General features: G+C 40.1%; 1 long non-coding RNA gene across 1 annotated transcript in view; it reads right to left on the bottom strand.

Moving 5' to 3' along the window:
* Positions 1 to 3,588, bottom strand: part of LOC115070207 — a 4,830-nt gene extending 1,242 nt beyond the window's left edge. The window contains exons 1-2 of the long non-coding RNA XR_003849405.1: positions 3,518 to 3,588; positions 1,754 to 1,848 (exon numbers count right to left, since the gene is read on the bottom strand). This is a non-coding gene — a long non-coding RNA (uncharacterized LOC115070207). The remainder of the gene's footprint in view (positions 1 to 1,753; positions 1,849 to 3,517) is intronic.
* Between the last annotated feature and the right edge of the window lie 1,316 nt (positions 3,589 to 4,904).

The raw sequence follows: 4,904 nt of genomic DNA, 5'->3' as shown, positions 1-4,904 counted from the left end.
TCCTGTTTCTGTGATTTGTTCCCTGTATTAAAGGCAAAACCAAATCCTACTTCCACATTTCTTCCCAAACTTTAAACGTTTTTAAATCAAGAGGCGTGAGTCCACATGTCCAACTATCCTGTGGTGTCAAAACAGCAGTTTTACTGTATTCATCCCCCACCTCTGGCTCTTAAAATCTTTCTGCCCACTTTTCTGCAGTGATACCTGAACCTTGGGGGGAGAAGATGTGTTCGAGGTGTCCCATTTACAACTGCGCACTCTGTGGTCTCTTATTTTCTGAATGTTGATCATTTGTGGGTCACTGCATTAAATGATTCTACAACTAATACCACAAAAAAAAGTTGTCTGGTGAGAGCTGAGCGATGCATTAATCTATGAGTATAACAATAAGCCATTAATAGTAAAATGTTGTGTTTATTTAGAAGAATAAGAGTGGTAGGTTCTGCCATGTGATCTGTGACCTGTGCAACCACAAGTTCTTGGGCCTGACAGCAGTGCAAGGCATGGACTCCGTATTCTAAAGCAAACCTTAAATCCATTTAGAAGATGGTTAGTTACTCCCAAAATTCATGCCACTATTGCACAAATGACCATATTTTGCCAAGTCAGTCGTTATTGTAGTTTGAAGGGTTCATAGATAGGTAAAGTTAATGATTACCTTTCTCTGCCAGTAAAGTGCATAGCATAGTCTTGTGCTATAAAAACTAGCCAGCAGGTATGTGACTAGCCAGCAGGTATGTGAGATAAAGCCAGCCTGCTTTATCTCAGTTCTGTTACTCAGATACTTTAGGAATGCACAGGAGCTGTGCAAAACAAAGCAAGATATGGGCTCAGCATAGATGAGGGAGTTGGGCAGAAAGTTCTGAACCCAGTTTGTCACGGTGCAGTGACCACAGTCCAAGCCTGAAGAGCTTGGGGACGGCAGGTATGTGACTAGCCAGCAGGTATGTGAGATAAAGCCAGCCTGCTTTATCTCAGTTCTGTTACTCAGATACTTTAGGAATGCACAGGAGCTGTGCAAAACAAAGCAAGATATGGGCTCAGCATAGATGAGGGAGTTGGGCAGAAAGTTCTGAACCCAGTTTGTCACGGTGCAGTGACCACAGTCCAAGCCTGAAGAGCTTGGGGACCACGACAGATAGAAGTCAAGACACAGGAGATGCAGAGGTCTATGAGCCAGTGCATGTTTATTGTGAGCCAAACCAAGCTTATATAAGAATCACGTCTGGAGTAACCAAGGAATAACTAAGAATACATCACTAAACAGAAAGTGACCAAGGAATAACCAAGGATACATTACATTACTGCCAAGAGTATATTACTTCACCAATCAAAACTCACCCAATGTTGACAGTACCCAAGATCCAGCCACATAATATTTATAATATCTTAGATATAAGGTGTACTGTTTGTTATTACTCTTAGCAGCTACTATAATTCGTTATTTCTACAAAGAAACCAAGCTATCGGTGCTGAGAAACTCCAGTGCCCATAAACTGAAACAGAACTCTTTAGTTATGTTTCCAAGACTGCCAATTAATCAGGGAAGCATAGCCTGTCAAGTCAGGCCACAGAAGCAGAGAGCAAGGAAACTCCCAGGATGGAAGCATTCTTTTTCCAATGCTTAAGTCAAGGCAAGTTGCCACAGCCTAATGCAGCAATGGCTGTGCCCATTATAATAGTAGCTCCCAACACCAGTTGAATATCTATTGGCAATTGACAGATGCTTGGAGAGAGAGTCAGTTTTTCTTACCAGTGTAGAACCCAGTACATTGACCAGATTCCAGGGGATAGATACACGAAGAGCACTTGGATACCACAGACTAGACTCCATAGGCCTTTTTATTTCTTAAAAAAAGAAAACATTTTATTGAGTTCCTGTACATTTTATATAAAAGACATTAATTTTAGGCCCCTATCCCATTTGTTCCTCCTCATTGACCCATACCAGATTTCATGAATTTTGACTTATATGCTAAATACTACCCAGATGACCCTTGGTGCAAGTTCATCTAATGGAGTCTAGTTGGCGATCTAGAATCACTCCCTTATAAAAGATCTACTGTCCCTCACCTAACAGTAATCAGTTCAGGGTTGAGGCCTGCTGTCCTTTTCCCTTGTTCTATGCTGAGTTTTAGACTGAGTCAGCACAGGCCTTGTGTATGGTGTCACCATTGTTGCAAGTTCATATGGGCAAGTTTCAAGTGGCCTGAAGGGCTTTGTTTCCATGTGCTCATGCCTCCTACAATCTTTCTGCCCCTCCTTCTGCAATGGTCCCTGAGCCATGGATGGGTGTTGTTTAATATAGGAGTCTTATCCAGAGACACCCACCCTGCAGTTTCTTATTCTCTAAAACTTAGGCAGCTGTGGCTTTCTGTGTGCATTGCACTGTGTTGTATGAGGAAGCTTCCCTGGTGAGAGCTGAGGGATGTATTACTATTAGCACTATACCCTGCTCTGCTATGCACCATGAACCTTAGATGTAGAAGTTCCAGTGTAGATATGTCAGTTAGGGCTGGACATCTGTCAGGCATGTATTCTAAATGTGTGACAAGTTGTGGAACTCTGTAATAGCCTCCCTCTGTTGCCAAAGTAGTTTTTTTTTTTTTTTTTTTTGATTAGTGGTGTATGATATACTTGTTTGTAAATATAAGGTTCAAACTAAGAAATTTCATTTGTCTAGAGATGCAGCAGAGATAGGACTTTCTCTAGGATCTATGACCCCTCCAGCCATGAGTATTTGGCTCTATTTATAGTGCCGCCTATGAGTTCACTCCCATTAAGAAAGCTTTAAGTTCGATTAAATAGCTACTGATTACCCCCTAGATGAAAGTGCCACTTCTGCACCAATAGAAATATTTTGGTGTGCCAGTCATTATCGTTATTAGGCTTTGGATTAGGCTGGATCATTGATTGATTTTTCTCTCTTAGCAACTTGCATAGGAACGTCTAGAACTATGAGAGCTAGCCTTCAGTGGTGGTGGCTACCTGATCAGTTCCAGCTCAATTGCTCCAAATCCTGTGTCCAAAGTACGTCCTGTTTTCAATGTTAGGGTCTTACTTTCAAGTTCTGTAAGGTAATCAAGGGTTGTGCAATAGTCTGTGTTACTTTGGGAGTCTCTTGGACTACACTGGCCAACAACTCAAAGGGATGTTTCCCCTCTCTGCAACTGTGTTCCTTGTTGTAGCGCTTCAGTTATACATACACATTCATGTTCAGATATTGTATGTGAATTTGGGGGGCGGGGTTGAATTAGTACATTTTCCTCTGCTTTTTACACCACCAAAACTTTATCTCTCCTGCCTCTCTCACTGTCTAACCTCCTTCCTTCCTCACAAGTTTAAGTGCCTCCATTTTCCTCTTGAGAATACCTTCCTCCTATTATCTCCATGCTCTTGAGTTCCTCCTTCCTCTTTACTCCCAGGGTTCCTTGTATCACATTCCTTCCTCCTTTCCCAAGAAGAATACTACCATTTTTTTCCCATTTCCCACTTGATAACATCAGTTTCTTAATACCCGTCTCACTCAGGCTCTTTCATTCCATTTGCATCTGTTCTTCTTTTCCATTTTCCTGTCTTCTGCTGTTATATCAGTATGTATACTCACATAGAGAAGATTGTTGCCAAGATCTGCAAATAAGGGAGAACATATATTGCTTGTGTTTCTGTAGTTTCACTTAGTATAATAATTTCTAGTTCCATTTATTTCCCTGAAATTTTCAATTCCTCTTTCCTTAGAGCCAAGTAGAACTCCATTGTGTAAATGTACCACATTTCCATTATTCATTTGTAGTTGACATTTAGGTTGTTTCCATTTCTTGGCTATTGTAAAAACAACAGCAACAAATGTGAATGTACATGTACCTCTGTAGTAGGGTGATTCCTTTGTGTATATGCCAAGGAGTGTTATAACTGGATCAAATGGGAGATTCAGTTTCATTTTTCAGGAGTTCTTCATGCTGCTTTCAATAGTGGTTGCACAAGTTTTTATTGTCATCAGCAGTGAATGAGTGTTCCCCTTTCCCCACATTCTCACCAGCATTTGATGCCTTTTGCTCTCTTGATCTCAGCCAACGTAATTATGTAAGATGGATTCTTAAAGTGGTTTTTGTCTAAATTCTCTAATTACTAAGGACGTTGAGCACCTTTTATTGTGTTTCTTAGCATGTTTTATTTCTTAGTTTGAGAACTCCTTGTTCAAGTCTTTATCACATCTTTTTTGGATGTCTTTTATTTTCTTCTTTGTTACTGAGTTCCTTATATATTCTGGATATTAATCCTCTTTTGGGAATGTAGCTGCTGCAGATTTTTCCCACTCAGTGAGTTTCCTCTTCATTTCTTTTGCTCTTTATTTTGATGTACAGAAGATTTTTAGTATAATAAGATCCCAAATGTTGATTGTCGACCTTAATGCCCAAACAACTGATGTACAACTTAGAAAGTCCTTTCCTATACCTATATCCTGGGGGCTGTACCTATGTTTTCTTCTAACAGCTTCAGAGTTTTGAGTTTTATATTGAGATCTGTGGTCCATTTGAAGTTGACATTTGTGCAGGGTGAAAGTTAAGGTTGCAATTTTATTCTTCTACAAGTGGAGATCCAGTTCTATTGGCACCATTTGCTAAAGATGTTGTCTTTCCTCCATTGTGTGTTCTTGGCACCTTTGTCAAATATTAGGTGACTAAAAATTCTATGCTTTCATGTTTTGTGCCTTCTATTGTGTTACCCTGATCAGTCTGGGTTGTTTTGTTTTGTTTTTTTGTTTTTTGCCAATACCATGCCATTTTTATAGCTATAGGTCTGTAATATAGAGTGATCGCTCTTATGGTGATTCCCCCCAGCATTCCTTTTTTTGACCAAGTTTGCCTCGGATATTCAGGGTGTTTTGTGATTCCATCTGAATT

This window comes from Nannospalax galili, unplaced genomic scaffold, assembly GCF_000622305.1.
Source record: "Nannospalax galili isolate Female #2095 unplaced genomic scaffold, S.galili_v1.0 scaffold293, whole genome shotgun sequence".
NCBI classification, from domain to species: domain Eukaryota; kingdom Metazoa; phylum Chordata; class Mammalia; order Rodentia; family Spalacidae; genus Nannospalax; species Nannospalax galili.
This window is presented reverse-complemented; position numbering and strand designations above follow the sequence as displayed.